Genomic DNA, 15,700 nt, shown 5'->3' with positions numbered 1-15,700 from the left:
TTCTTCTTGCATCTAACCTGTCCAATCCATCAGAATTTTATATGTTTCTATGAGATCCCCTCTCATTCTTCTAAATTCCATTGAAAATAAGCCTAGATGATCCAGTCTTTCAGTATGTCAGTCCTGTCATCTCAGGAATCAGTCTGGTGAACCTTCGCTGCACTCCCTCAAGAGCAAGAGTGTCCTTCCTCAGATTAGGAGACCAAAACTGTACACATTATTCAAGGTGTGGCCTCACTAAGGCCCTGTACAACTGTAGTGAGACCTCTCTGCTCCTATACTCAAATCCTCTCGCTATGAAGACCAACATGCCATTTGCCTTCTACACCGTTTGTTGTACCTGTATGTCAACTTTCAATGACTGATGTACCGTGACACCCAGGTCTCGTTGCACCTCCCCTTTTACTAATCTGTCACAATTCAGATAATCTGCCTTCCTGTTTTTAACACCAAAGTGGATAACCTCACATTTATCTGCATTATACCATATCTGCCATGCATTTGCCCACTCACCTAATCTGTCCAAGTCACGCTGCAGCCTCTTAGCATCCTCCTCACGGCTCACACTGCCACCCAGCATAGTGTCACCTGCAAACTAGGAGATATTATATTCAATTCCTTCGTCTAAATCATTAATGTATATTGTAAATAGCTGAGGTCCCAGCACTGAACATTGTGGTACCCCACTAGTCACTGCCTGCCATTCTGAAAAGGACCGTTTATTCCTCGTCTTTGCTTCCTGTCTGCCAACCAGTTCTCTATCCACGTCAGTACATTACCCCCAATACCATGTGCTTTAATTTTGCACACTAATCTCTTGTGTGGGAACTTGTCAAAAGCCTTTTGGAAGTCTAAATACTCCACATCCACTGCCTACCCCTTGTCCACTCTACCAGTTACACTCTCAAAATTCTAGAAGATTTGTCAATCATGATTTCCCTTTCATAATTCCATGCTGACTTGGACCGATCCTGTCACTGCTTTCCAAATGCGTTGCTATTACATCTTTAATAATTGATTCCAACATTTTCCCCACCGCCGATGTCAGGCTGATTCCCTGTTTTCTCGCTCCCTCCTTTTTTAAAAAGTGGGCTTACATTTGCTACCCTCCAATCCATAGGAACTGATCCAGAGTCTATAGAATGTTGGAAAATGACCCCCAATGCATCCACTATTTCTAGGGCCATTTCCTTAAGTACTCTGGGATGCAGACTGTCAGGCTCTGGGGATTTATCGGCCTTCAATCCCATCAATTTTCCAAACACAATTTGCTGACTAATAAGGATTTCCTTTAGTTCCTCCTTCTTGCTAGACCCTCGGTCCCCTATTATTTCCAGAAGGTTATTTGTGTCTTCCTTAGTGAAGACAGAACCAAAGTATTTGTTCACTTGATCTGCCATTTCTTTGTTCCCCATTATAAATTCACCTGATTCTGACTGTAAGGGACCCACATTTGTCTTCACTTATCTTTTTCTCTTCACGTATCTGTAGAAGCTTTTGCAGTCAGTTTTTAATGTTCCCTGCAAGCTTATTCTCATACTCTATTTTTCCCCTCCTAATTAAACCCTTTGTCCTCCTCTGCAGAATTCTTAATTTATCCCAGTCCTCAGGTTTGCTGCCTTTTCTGGCCAATTTATATGCCTCTTCCTTGCATTTAGCACTATCCCTAATTTCCCTTGTAAGCCACGGTTGAGCCACCTTCCCTGTTTTATTTTTACGCCAGACAGGGATGTACAATTGCTGAAGTTCATCCATGTGATCTTTAAATGTCTGCCATTGCCTATCCACCGTCAACCCTTTAATTATCATTAACCAGTCTATCCCAGCCAATTCACGTCTCATACCATCGATGTTACCTTTCTTTAAGTTCAGGACTCTAGTCTCTGAATTAACTGTGTCACTCTCCATCTTAATGAAGAGTTCTACCATATAATGGTCACTCTTCCCCAAAGGTCCTCACACAACAAGATTGCTAATTAATCCTCTCTCATTACACAACACCCAGTGTGGGATGGCCAGCTATCTAGTTGATTCCTTGACATATTGGTCCAGAAAACCATCCCTTATACATTTCAGGAAATCCTCCTCCAACATATTGCTACCAGTTTGTTTAGCCCAATCTATATGTAGATTAAAGTCACCCATGATAACTGCTGTACCTTTATTGCACACATCCCAAATTTCTTGTTTGACGCCATCCCCAACCTCACTATGACTGTTTGGTGGTCTGTACACAACTCCTACTCGCGTTTTCTGCCCTTTGGTGTTCCACAGCTCTGCCGATACAGATTCCACATCATCCACGCTAATGTCCTTCCTTACTATTGCGTTAATCTCCTCTTTAACCAGCAACACTACCCCACCTCCTTTTCCTTTCAGTCTATCTTTCCTGAATATTGAATACCCTTGTGTGATGGAGAAAGAGTCAGACTGAACACGGTGAGCTCAAAGTAAAGTGTGACCTTAGTCTTTTATTGCAGGCCTCCAGAGTGCCTCTCCAACCTGTGAAGCCTCCTTAAATACCTGTGCTCCCAATGGATTATGGGTTCCCTTGGGACTCCAGGGGGATGAGCCCTCTGGTGGTTGTACAGAGTAACTACAAGTCCACATATATAACACCTTGGATGTTGAGTTCCCAGATTTGGTCACTCTGGAGCCATGTCTCCGTAATCCCAATTACATTATATCCGTTAACAGCTATCTGCGCAGGTTAGCACCTGGGCGCACGAGGCGGCATCCACCGAACACAGAGCTTTGATGTCATCCCGATTCCATGGGATCTTTCCTAGCCAGCTTCTGCCGAACAGCATTGGGCCATTGCCTGGTACAATCTATAGTGTTAAATCATGCACCATTCCGTCGTACGATACTTTCACTGCCGCACTGCCGATAACAGGTATGAGTTCTTTGCTGTAAGTGCGCAGCGTTGTGTGAATCAGGCTCAGTTTTGGCCTCTGTGCCTTGTTGCCCCAGTTTCTCAAAAGCCTTCTGGCTCATGATTGATTGACTCACCCCCGTCCAATTCCATGGAGACTGGAATGTCGTTAAGTTTAACTTTTAACATTATCAGAGGACTTTTGGTGGTGAAGGTGTATACCCCATACACTTCCTCTTCATCCTCAGGTTGAGTTGCCTCTTCTGCTCGTTCAGCGTGATCTGCGCTGGATTGGTCATCCTCTGCTGACTCTGCCACATGGTGAGTCAGAGGTTATTTGCACATTCGCTGGAGGTGCCCCATTGTTCCATAGCCCTTGTACACATTGTGCTTGAATCGGCATTGATGGGCTCTATGACTGCCCCCGCAGCGCCAAAATGGTGTTAATGGATATGCATTTACACACGACAGTGGCCTCTGAGTCACCTTAGGCCTGGCCTCTATGGTCGTGTAGGCCCTGCCATGTACAGTTCTGCCAGCTGAAGGCATTATTTTATGCACATTACTTGCCGGTGAGCTTCGATGCTGTGAAGATATCTGTTTTGTGTTGTCGCTCGTGGATATGAAAGCCTGGGCTATTGTGATGACCTTGTTCAGATCTAGGGATTCAGCAGACAGCAGTTTCCGAAGATTGACCTCTTGGCTGATTCCAAGCATGAAAAAGTCCCACAACATTTCCCCCAAAGATCTGGCAAATTTGCACTGTCCTGCAAGGCATCTTAGGTCGGCGACAAAGCTTGCCACGTTCTGGCCCTCAGAGCGATGGTGCATTTAAAAGCGATACCTGGCCATTAGGATACTCTCCTTCAGCTTGAGGTGTTCCCGAACCAGCGTGCACAGCTCTGTGTAAGTCTTGTCCGTTGGTTTGACCAGTGCCAGCAGATTTTCACGAGGCCATATATCGAAGACCCACATACGGTGAGGAGAATCGCGCTGTGCTTGAACGCAGTCTCAGCCGTGTCCAGCTCGTTGGCCACAAAGTACTGTTCGAGACGCTCAATGAAGGCTTCCCAATCATCACCCTCAACAAATCTCTCAAGAATATTAACAGCAGCCATTATCGCGTGAAAGTTCGTGATCTGTAACTCGTCGACAATGTGAGGCGCTGGCTCCTGAGGGAGGTTTCGGGGCTTGGCGCCGATGAGGAATTCCGTCCGGACTGGGGTCAGGGCCCAGCGCTATTTTTAGCGACTCGATGGCATTGGCCACGCCCAGGACGTCGACCCAGTTTAGATGCCATGCCAGCACGTCTGGCGCCATCCAGCCCGCTCCTCCGCCATCGAGCAGATCCCTGACCCTGGTCACCTCGCCAGCCACAGCCCTCTCATCCACCTGTCACCTAACACCGTGGTCGTGGAGGTACGGATTCCTGAGGAGTGGCTCCTGCAGGACAGCCGTCACTCCAGACGGTGGAGAGCTGCGCTTGGTGGCGACTCTGTTCCAGACCCTGATGAGTTCCTGGTAAAAGACAGGCAACCCCCGCATGGCGGCCCTAATGCCCCTGAGGCTCACAAACAGGAGCTACGTGTCGTAATTGAGGCTGTACAGCTGGTGGAAAAAATACATCACCAGCGCACGCCACCTGGGAGGAGGCTCGACGTAGAGGTATCTCTACAGGGTCTGAAGACGGAAAGTCGCTAGCTGGGTGCTGACGCACACCAACACCTGACCACCCTCCCTAAGCGGGAGACTCAAAACCGCAGCAGAAGTAGTCCACCAGCTTCTCCTGTATCTTGGCGACAAATGCAGGGGGACATGTCAAAGTGACCAGCCGGTACCACAGCATAGCGGCTACCAGTTAGTTTATGATTAGTACTCGACCCCTGTAGGACAGCACCCAGAGCAGTCCTATCCAGCGCTCTAGGCGAGCGGTGACCTTGGCCTCCAGTTCGCCAGCCAGGCTTCCTTGTCGGGACTAAGGTAGACTCCCAGATAGAGGAGATGGGTCGTGCTCCAGGCAAAAGGCCTGAGCTCCTCCGGCAGGGAGTCCACCCACCACTGACCCACCGGGAATCTGGAACATTTCTCCCAGTTGATCCTGGCGAAGGATGCGGCCGAGTAAATCTGGCACTCGCATCCTCCACAGGTCAATGGGATCCTCGACCATGAGGAGCACATCATCGGTGTAAGCCGAGAGTACGACCTCCACTCCCGGCCCTTGCAGAGACAGCCCTGTTAACTACTTCCGCAAGAGGCGCAGGAAAGGCTCTACGCAGATAGCATACAACTGGCTGGACATGGGGCATTCCTGGCGCACCCCTCTCCCAAAGCGAAGGGGCGCCGTCAAAGACTCGTTAACCTTAATCAGACATGCCGCGGTGGCGTACAGAAGTTGGATCCGGGAGACGAAATGCGTCTCGAATCCGAATGAGCACAGAGTCTCGAAAAAATATTTATGGTCCACCCTGTTGAACGCATTCTCCTGGTCTAGTGAAAGGAAGGCGACTGACAGACCAGCTCTCTGGGAATGGTGGACTAGGTACCGGACCAGATGGATTAGATCGTCCAGCCTGGACCCATATAGGACTGTCGGGTTAGATCATGTAGGCCAGCACGGTGCCAATGCGAGCAGACATGCCCCTGGCAAAAATCTTGTAATCCGTGCTGAGGAGAGAGGCCGGGTGCCAGTTCTTAAGTAGGCGGAAATCGCCCCTCTAAGGCAGCAGGACGACGAACGCCCTGCACCAAGAGAGGAGCATCTCGCCGGTCGCCAGACTTTCCACCAGGACCTGCGCGTAGTCACCCCGCAGACATCCTAGAACTCCATGGACAACCCGTCCAGCCCCAGGTACTTGCCCCTCGAGAGCCGGTGTTGAAGGCACCGGTCGGCTCCGCCAGGCTTAGTATAGCATCCAGCTGTTCGGCTCCCTCTGGGCCAACTTTCGGGTAGTCCTTACCACAAAAACTCTGCATGCATCCTTGCTGGCCCAATCAAGTAAAGGCACTGGAGTTGTGAGGGAGATTCTGCCAGACCTTCACCAAATCGAAGGACCCGACCAAGTCCCTGAACTTCCCCATCGCCGCCACGCTGTGTACATCGAGGACGCAGTTGAAATCTTCCCTGAGGATAATGTACTCGCCTACGTCGCTGGAGCCGAAAAGAGCAGACACTTCTTCAAAGAAGCGCACTTGCTGCGCACTGGTCTGGGGGGCATACACATTCACTAGATGGAGCGGCACGTCCCCCAGGTGAACAGTAACATGGAGCAAGCGGCCTGGCACAGCCTCCTTTACCCCCAAGATCTCTAGCTGAAAATGAGATGGCGGAGAGGTGGCTCATGCAGACCTCGCCTTGCCATTCCAGGAGCCATGTAGCATCGTCTCCCAGAACGGTGTGGGTTTCCTGCAGGAAGAACACTGCATACTTCCCTTCCTTTAGGATCGAGAAGTGATTAAATCTGCGGCACGCCTCTTTGCTGCCGTTGATGTTGAGGCTGGCTATGTTTATCTTTATGACAAGAGCACAGTGCAATTTCTACTTATCTACAACTTCAGGGAGGGAAGGAGTGGAGTCTTGTGTTATCCTCCACTCACTCAGCAGCCCAGTGAGAAACATCTTGAACTGGCGCAGCTTGCGATGGCCCGTGTCCTTGTCCGCAGCCATGGTCTCGACAGCGCCGCGGATGAACCTGATGAGCAGCGCCGGCTCCGACCACCTGTCGAGGACCAGCTGGATTTTGTTTCGGCGACCCAGGCATTCCGACAAAAATTCTCAATTTTCTGCAATGGGGATAAGGGGAGGCTCAGTAGGGGACATGAGAGTATCCACTGCCTCGTTGGTGATGGAGCCCAATTCATCCCGTGTCCTCCACCGAGCCCCCGTCCTCCTCCGGGAGGTCGTCGCCAGCGGCTGACCCATCCACCGCACAGGATGTGGTGAATGGCGTGGCCACACCAGCTGGCCTTGCCTCTGTCATGATCCCATCCCCAGAATCGACGGCAGAGGAGTCCTCCCTGGGCTCCGCTGGGGGTGCTTGGCCAGGGGAGGTAGCAGTGGCTTGGGGTGCCCCTGTGCCCCGGGGGGCTGGGCTGTACGAACAAACCTGGAGAAAACCATTCCCAACTCATCCAACACACCCGGCCCCATAGTCAGGGACGGAGACAGGGGGCCCCCCCCCTTCCCGCTACCACCCACTGACCCAGCGGGCGGGGTGTTTTTATTAAAATCTTCACCTAGATCGAGCAGTTCCTGGGAGATGTTGGGGTGTGACTGGGTGAGCTCAGCCTCATCGGCCTCGCCCGCCCAAGCCCCCAGACGTCTGACCCTGTGACGAGTGATGGTCGTGATATTTTAAAGCGGGGGGGTTCCCCCCCGCCCCCACGGACCGGGCTTCTTCCCTATCCCCGGGAAGCACAGGCTGGACAGACGTAGCTGTTTCACCCTCCCGAGGGTCAGGCAACTCCCGGCGATGGCGCGTTTTGTAATGGCTTCGGAGGGGGGGCAGAGGGACCCATGCAGGGCGCCAGCTCCTCCTGCACAGAGGTACCTCCCTCCTCTTGGTCCTCTTTCGTCTCCAAGGAGTGGGGTCTCCTTTTTAGTCCGGAGGGACGTGAAGGTAGGGAGACCTCCGTGTCTGCCTACGCCTCCGCTCCCTCCTTCTGTTTTCCCTTCCCGGGCCCGAGCCCCATCCCTGGGTTGTAAATTTGCCGCGGGAGCGGGTGCGATCATGCGTTCGGGCACAGGATCCCCCCAGCTGGGCTCACGGTCACTATTTCTTATGCTCTTATTGATAAGGAAGGGTAGAGTTACGGGAGGCAGGCAGGGAAGTGGAGCTGAGCCCAAGATAGATCAGCCATGATCTTATTGAATGGCGGAGCAGGCTCGAGGGGCCAAACGGCCTGCTCCTGCTCCTATTTCTTATTTTCTTATGTTCTAATATGGTGTCTGGGCCGAGTGCGGTTATGGGGGCCACTCGAGTTTGAGGGGACTCACCTTGTGATGTTTCTTCTTTCTCCACGTCTTCCTTCCACTCGAACGCTCAGAGTTCAACTAAATTCCACTTTTTACAGATAATACAGCTAATAATTACCTAGTACATATTACACTTTGCCCCAAACGGTGAGCGCTTACCATTTTTTAAAATGTTTTCTCCACCTCAATGCATGGGGTGGAGAATCTGGCGAAATTCAGCTCTTTATTTTTTTTGCAGTGGGGTGGATGTGGTGTCATCAATGAGGCAGAAGTGCGGGCAGGAACGACCATCGCTCAGAGTCATCAGCGCTCCTTCAGTTAAAGGGTAGGGCTGCTGCGAACTCTGCAGCCACTTTAGTGGCAAAGACTGGGCCACTAGCGAGGGTTTCGGCTGGGCCAGCGACCCTGTACCCAAAAGACTGAACCTACGGCCACCATTGTCGGGCCGACCTTGCAGTCGTCCAACAATTAAATTTAAATGGCGGCCGCGGCTGTTATGTCTGAAATAAAGCAATGTGACTGAGTGCTCTAGAAACATCGACATAGAAAATAGGTGGAGTAGACCATTTGGCCCTGCGAGCCTGCACCACCATTCAATAAGATCATGGCTGATCATTCCCTCAGTACCCCTTTCCTGCTTTCTCTCCATACCCCTTGATCCCCTTAGCTGTAAGGGCCATATCTAACTCCCTCTTGAATAAATCCAATGAACTGACATCAACAACTCTCTGCGGCAGGAAATTCCACAGGTTAACAACTCTCTGAGTGAAGAAGTTTCTCCTCATCTCATTTCTAAATGGCCTACCATTTATCCTAAGACTGTGGCCCCTGGTTCTGGACTTCCCCATCATCGGGAACATTCGTCCCGCATCTAACCTGTCCAGTCCCGTCAGAATTTTATACGTTTCTATGAGATCCCCTCTCATCCTTCTAAACTCCAGTGTATAAAGGCCCAGTTGATCCAGTCTCTCCTCATATGTTAGTCCCGCCACCCCGGGAATCAGGCTGGTGAACCTTTGCTGCACTTCCTCAATAGCAAGAACATCTTTCCTCAGATTAGGAGACCAAAACTGTACACAATATTCCAGGTGAGGCCTCACCAAGGCCCTGTACAACTGCAGTAAGACCTCCTTGCTCCTATACTCAAATCCCCTAGCTATGAAGGCCAACATACCATTTGCCTTCTTCACCGCCTGCTGTACCTGCATGGCAACTTTCAATGACTGATGAACCATGGCACCCAAGTCACGTTGCACCTCTGCCTTTCCTAATCTGCCGCCATTCAGATAATATTCTGCCTTCGTGTTTTTACCCCCAAAGTGGATAACCTCACATTTATCCACAATATACTGCATCTGCCATGCATTTGCCCACTCACCTAACCTGTCCAAGTCACCCTGCAGCCTCTTAGCGTCCTCCTCACAGCTCACACCGCCACCTAGTTTAGTATCATCTGCAAACTAGGAGATATTACACTCAATTCCTTCATCTAAATCATTAATGTATATTGTAAAGAGCTGGGGTCCCAGCACTGAGCCCTGTGGCACTCCACTAGTCACTGCCTGCCATTCTGAGAAGGACCCGTTTATCCCAACTTTCTGTTTCTTGTCTGCCAACCAGTTCTCTATCCATATTAGTACATTACTCCCAATACCATGTGCTTTGATTTTGCACACCAATCTCTTGTGTGGGACCTTGTCAAAATACACCACATCCACTGGTTCTCCCTTGTCCACACTACTAGTTACAGCCTCAAAAAATTCCAGAAAATTTGTCAAGCATGATTTCCCTTTCATAAATCCATGCTGACTTGGACCGATCCTGTCACTGCTTTCCAAATGCGCTATTTCATCTTTAATAATTGATTCCAACATTTTCTCCACTACTGATGTCAGGCTAACCAGTCTATAATTACCCGTTTTCTCTCTCCCTCCTTTTTTAAACAGTGGTGTTACATTAGCTACCCTCCAGTCCATAGGAACTGTTGGAAAATTATCACCAATGCATCCACTATTTCTATGTCCACTTCCTTAAGTACTCTGGGATACAGACTATCGGGCCCCGGGGATTTATCCGCCTTCAATCCCATCAATTTCCCTAACACAATTTCCCGCTTTATAAGGATATCCTTCAGTTCCTCTTTCTCACTAGACCCTCGGTCCCCAATATTTGCAGAAGATTATTTGTGAAAACAGATCCAAAATATTTGTTTAACTGGTCCGCCATTTCTTTGTTCCCCATTATAAATTCACCTGAATCTGACTGTAAGGGACCTACGTTTGTCTTCACTAATCTTTTTCTCTTCACATATCTATAGAAGCTTTTGCAGTCAGTTTTTATGTTCCCAGCAAGCTTCCTCTCATACTCTATTTTCCCCCTCCTAATTAAACCCTTTGTCCTCCTCTGCTCTATTACAAAATTACCCCAGTTCTCAGGTTTGCTGCTTTTTCTGGCCAATTTATATGCCTCTTCCTTGAATTTAACACTATCCTTAATTTCCCTTGTAGACTTGAGTAAGTGTGACCTTAGTCTCTTTATTCTGACTCCAGAGTGCTGGCACAGCATGGGAGACCTGCTTATATGCAGTGCTCCCAAGAGATGCTAGGATCCCTTGCGAGTCCAACAGATGCGACCTCTGGTGGCGGTTACAAGGTGTTGCATCACTCCCCCCCAAAAAGTCAATAGTACACTTATTTACACGGTGAGATGATCTGTGGCTTTCCACTCCCTAGTCGATCGTCTCAGTACAAACACAGTTGGTTGGGCCTTCGCTGGGCTGCTGCACAGCTGGCCTTGCTGGGCTGTTGGGGATGATGAGTTCAGCTTCGTGGTCAACCGTGATGTCGGTTGCCACTTGTGTGTGTAGCGGAGGGTCGAAGTTGGTGGTGTCCTCTTCAGGTTGCTCATGGCTGTCTGTGAATCACAGTTTAGTTTGGTCCAAATGCTTTCTGCAAGTTTGACCTCAAACACCCTACTCCCTTCTTTGGCTACGACAGTGCCAGCAAGCCATTTGGAACCATGTCCATAATTGAGTACAAATACAGAGTCATTGACTTCAATATCACGTAACAAATTTGCGCGATCATGGTACATACTTTGTTGATGCCGTCTGCCCTCTGCATGATCATGGAGATCAAGGTGGGCTAGAGAAAGCCTTGTTTTGAGTGCCCTTTTCATCAGCAATTCGGCAGGGGGAACCCCGGTGAGCGAGTGGGGTCCTGTGCGGTAGTTGAGCAGGTCTTGGGACAAACGGGTCTGCAGGGAGCCTTCTGACACGCGTTTCAAGCTTTGCTTGATGGTTTGGACTGCCCGTTCTGCTTGGCCGTTAAATGCGGGCTTGATCCCATTGCGGGTCATGAATTCCTTGAATTCAGCGCTGGTGAAGCACGGCCCATTGTCGCTGACAAGGACATCAGGCAGGTCGTGCGTGGCAAACATTGCTCGTAGGCTTTCGATGGTGGCAGTGGACGTGCTTACAGACATTATTACACTCAATCCAATTTGAATAAGTATCTACAACAACCAAAAACATTTTGCCTAGAAACGGGCCAGCGAAGTCAACATGGATCCTAGACCACGGTTTGGAGGGCCATGACCACAAACTTAGCGATGCCTCCCTGGGTGCATTGCTCAGTTGAGAGCAAGTGTTACATTGGCGCACGCAAGACTCCAAATCTGAGTCAATGCTGGGCCACCACACATGGGATCTGGCTATAGCTTTCATCATAACTATGTCTCGGTGGGTGCTATGTAGGTCGCATATGAACGTTTCCCTGCCTTTGAGGCAAAACCACGCGATTACCCCATAAACGACAGTCCGCCTATGTTTACCCCATAAACATTTTGTCTTTGCGCCGCTGGAACGGCTTGATCTCTTCATGCATCTCCGCTGGGACGCTGGATCAGCTCCCATGGAGGACACAGTTTTTTTATTTTACAAGGGACAGTAAAGGATCCTGGCTGGTCCAGGTCCTGATCTGACGGGCCGTAACGGGTGATTTTTCGTTTTCAAATGCATCCATCATCAAGGACAAGTCTGCAGGCTGTGCCATTTCCACCCTGGTAGTAGGCAATGGCAGCCGACTGAGAGCATCAGCGCAGTTCTCTGTGCCTGGCCTGTGGCGAATTACATAGTTATATGCAGATCGCATGACGCCCATTTTTGAATGCGATCAGAGGCATTGGTATTAATACCTTTGCTCTCTGAGAATAGCGATATGAGCGGCTTATGGTCAGTTTCTAACTCGAACTTAAGCCCAAATACTGGTGCATTTTTTTCACCCCATAAACGCATGCCAGAGCTTCTTTTTCAGCCTTGGACAAACTCCTGGAAGCATAAGCGACCGGTTGCAATGTTCCCGATTCGTTTGCTTGTTGCAACACACACCCGACAAAATCCATTGTTGTTCACGGGCAACAGGCTTCTCGGCCTTTTGGCTAAGATCATGCGTAACTGACCTGACCAGCCACCATGACCTCCGGGTGGTTCTCCCTGGATCAGGAAGGTATATGCTTGCTTTTTTGGAAACAGGAGGTGGGTGGGGTGGCTTGACCCATCCACCTCCACGGAGGTGTGTGGGGGACCTGACCCATCCATCTCCATGGCACGAACCTGGTATTGCAGTACTTCCAGGAACGGTGCAGTGGCTCTAGGCCTTTTGGCTAAGAGCATTGGCGCAGAGTGATCCTTGGCGTGTGCAAGGTGACCTCTGGCGTTTGTGATTTGACAAAGAATTGGAACGATTGGCTACGAATTTCAAAAAACACACACCCGACCCCATACGAAGACGCATTGCAAGCTAGTACTAAATGTTTACATGGGTCATACAGAACAGGCAGTTTGTTGGAACATAACAGATTTCTAGCTTTCTCAAAAGCAGTCGCTTGTGATTTCCCCCATACCCAATCATCTCCCTTGCTTAGCAACACATATAGAGGTTCTGGCAAGGTGCTTAACCCGGGTAGGAAATTACCAAAATAATTGAGGAGTCCCAGGAACAACCGCAACTCCATCACATTCTGTGGTCTCAGCGTGTTCTTGATGGCCTCCGTCTTGGCGTCGTTGGGTCTGACACCATCTGTCACGATTCTTCTCCCTAAGAACTCGACCTCTGGCACCAGGAAAACACACTTCGAGCATTTCAACCTGAGTCCCACATGATCTAGCCGACTTAGAACCTCTTCCAGGTTCTGCAAGTGTTCAATGGTGTCCCGACCTGTGATCAATATGTCGTTCTGGAAAACCACAGTGCGCATTACCAACTTTAGCAGACTCTCCATGTTCCTTTGAATCCCAAACGGGCATCTATTGTAGATGAACAGACCTTTGTGCGTGTTGATGCAGGTCAGGCCTTTCGAAGATTCTGCCAGCTCCTGAGTCATGTAGGCCGAGGTCAGGTCCAACTTGGTGAATGTCTTCCTTCCTGCCAGCGTCGCAAATAGGTCGTCTGCCTTGGGTAGCGGGTACTGGTCCTGCAGCGAAAAACGGTTAATAGTTACTTTATAGTCCCCACAAATTCTGATCGTGCCATCACCCTTGAGAACTGGAACAATCAGACTGGCCCACTCGTTGAACTCAACCGGCGCGATGATGCCCTCTTGTTGCAGCCTGTCCAGCTTGATCTCCACCTTCTCTCACATCATGTATGGCACCACACATGCCTTGTGGTGGATGGGTCGTGTACCAGGAACTAAGTGGATCTGCACCTTCGTCCCAGAGAAATTTCCGATGCCTGGCTCAAACAACGACGGGAACTTGCTCAAAACCTGGGCACATGAAGCGTCGTCGACGGACGAAAGCGCTCGGATGCCGTCCCAGTTCCAGCGGATTTTTCCCAGCCAGCTTCTGCCGAACAGTGTGGGGCCATCTCCTGGTACAATCCATAGTGGTAGTTCGTGCACTGCTCCATCATAGGAGACTTTTACTGCTGTGCTGCCAATTATAGGGATCTGCTCTTTAGTGTAAGTTCTCAGCTTGGTATGAATAGGGCTCAGCTTGGGCCTTTGTGCCTTGTTGCACCACGGCCTCTCGAAGGCCTTTTTGCTCATGATAGACTGACTCGCACCTGTGTCCAATTCCATGGATACTGGAATTCCGTTCAGTTTAACTTTTAACATGATCAGTGAACATTTTGTGGTGAAGGTGTGTACCCCGTACACTTCTGCCTCCTCGGTTCGAGTCACTAGTTCAGTTTGATCCGTCATGGATCGGTCTCCCTCTGCAATGTGGTGGTTTGCAGGGTTTGCAGTTCATCTGCACATTCGCTGGAGGTGTCCCATTGTTTCACAGCCTTTGCACGCATACTGTTTGAAGCGGCATTGATGAGCTCGATGATCACCTCCGCAGCGCCAACAAGGTGTTAATTGCCTCGCATTCACACTTGATGGTGGACTCTGAGTCATCAGAGGTCATGCAGCTGCAGGCGTGTACATTCTGCCATATGCATTCCTGCCTGAAAACGACGTTACTTTGTGTACAGTACTTGCCGACGCATTTTATGTTGCGAAATTTGTTGGTGTTATCGCTGGTGGACATAAATGCCTGGGCTATCATTAAGGCTTTGTTCAGGTTCAGTGTTTCAACAGTCAATAGTTTGCGAAGGATAACCTCATGGCCAATGCCAAGCACAAAAACGTCTCTTAGCATTTGCTCCAGGAATCCACTGAATTCGCAATGTCTTGCAAGGCGCCTTAGTTCGGCAACGTAGCTCGCCACTTCCTGCCCTTCAGACCGTTGACATGTGTAAAATCAATACTTTACCATCAGAACGCTCTCCTTCGGATTTAGGTGCTCCCGGACCAGCGTACACAGTTCTTTATACGATTGGTTGTTGGTTTCACTGGAGCAAGAAGATTCTTCATGCCTGTAAGTTGTTGCCCAGCAGACGGTTTGGCAGCGTTCTCATTCCCTTCCAGCTCGTTGGCCACGAAGAATTGGTCGAGTCGCTCCATGAAGGCTTCCCAATTGTCACCTTCTGAGAAATTCTCCAGGATACCAACAGTTCTCTGTATTTTCGTGTGATGGTTCGTTATCTATTACTCATCACCAGTTGTTATGTCTCAAATAAAGCAATGTGACTGAGTACTGTAGACTTGAGTAAGTGTGACCTTATTCTCTTTATTCTGACTCCAGAGTACTGGCACAGTATGGCAGACCTGCTTATATACAGTGCTCCCAAGAGATGCTCGGATCCCTTGGGACTCCAATAGATGCGCCCTCTGGTGGCGGTAGAATGCTGGTTATAATGTGTTGAATACATAACAGTGGCAGTGCGAGCTCCCCTTTAAGGGCGGAAGCGCCGTCCAGCCACAAGAAGCTTTCTGCCGGGGAGAGCTGTCGGGGGCACCGGGTGGCTGATCCACTCCTGCAGGGCAAGTTCCCATGCGAGGCGGAAAAGTGGTCGCCGCCAGTTGGTAAGGGGTCAGCATGGATCCGACGGGGCGGGAAAATGGCCAGGCGGTCCCATACACCGTTCCAAAAATAAAGAAGGGCAATTTTCAAGATGGCGGCCCCACCGTGACGACTTCTCGGTGAGTCCTTACCGACCCGTGGTAGCCTCTTTGTGCAGTCATGGCTCTTATAGAAAGGGGCAGTTTCGGCCCCACACTCTCTCCAAATTCCCAATTTAGCAATCTGTCTGGAAGCGCCCCGGTTAGGACCAGGGAAGGACCATTACTGCCCACAGATTCGGCCTGGGAGGTCTTGCAGCGGTGTGGGCCACCACCGACTCTCGTGGCGGTGTGGGGCTTGCGGCAGTAGTGACGCGCTAAAAGTGCGCATCGCTGCCGCTCCGCCCCGGACCCATTTTCACCGTTAAGAAGCCAGCCCTTCAGCTGACGGTGCCCCCGCCAGC

General features: G+C 50.1%; 1 pseudogene; it reads left to right on the top strand.

The window, feature by feature from the left end:
• Window positions 1-12,264: 12,264 nt before the first annotated feature.
• On the top strand, window positions 12,265-12,496 carry LOC139269991 (U2 spliceosomal RNA; annotated as a pseudogene).
• Window positions 12,497-15,700: the final 3,204 nt, after the last annotated feature.

The sequence above is a fragment of the Pristiophorus japonicus genome, chromosome 8, assembly GCF_044704955.1.
Source record: "Pristiophorus japonicus isolate sPriJap1 chromosome 8, sPriJap1.hap1, whole genome shotgun sequence".
In the NCBI taxonomy this organism is placed as follows: Eukaryota; Metazoa; Chordata; class Chondrichthyes; family Pristiophoridae; genus Pristiophorus; species Pristiophorus japonicus.
Note: the sequence above shows the minus strand (reverse complement) of the source record. Positions and strands in the feature narration are given on the sequence as shown.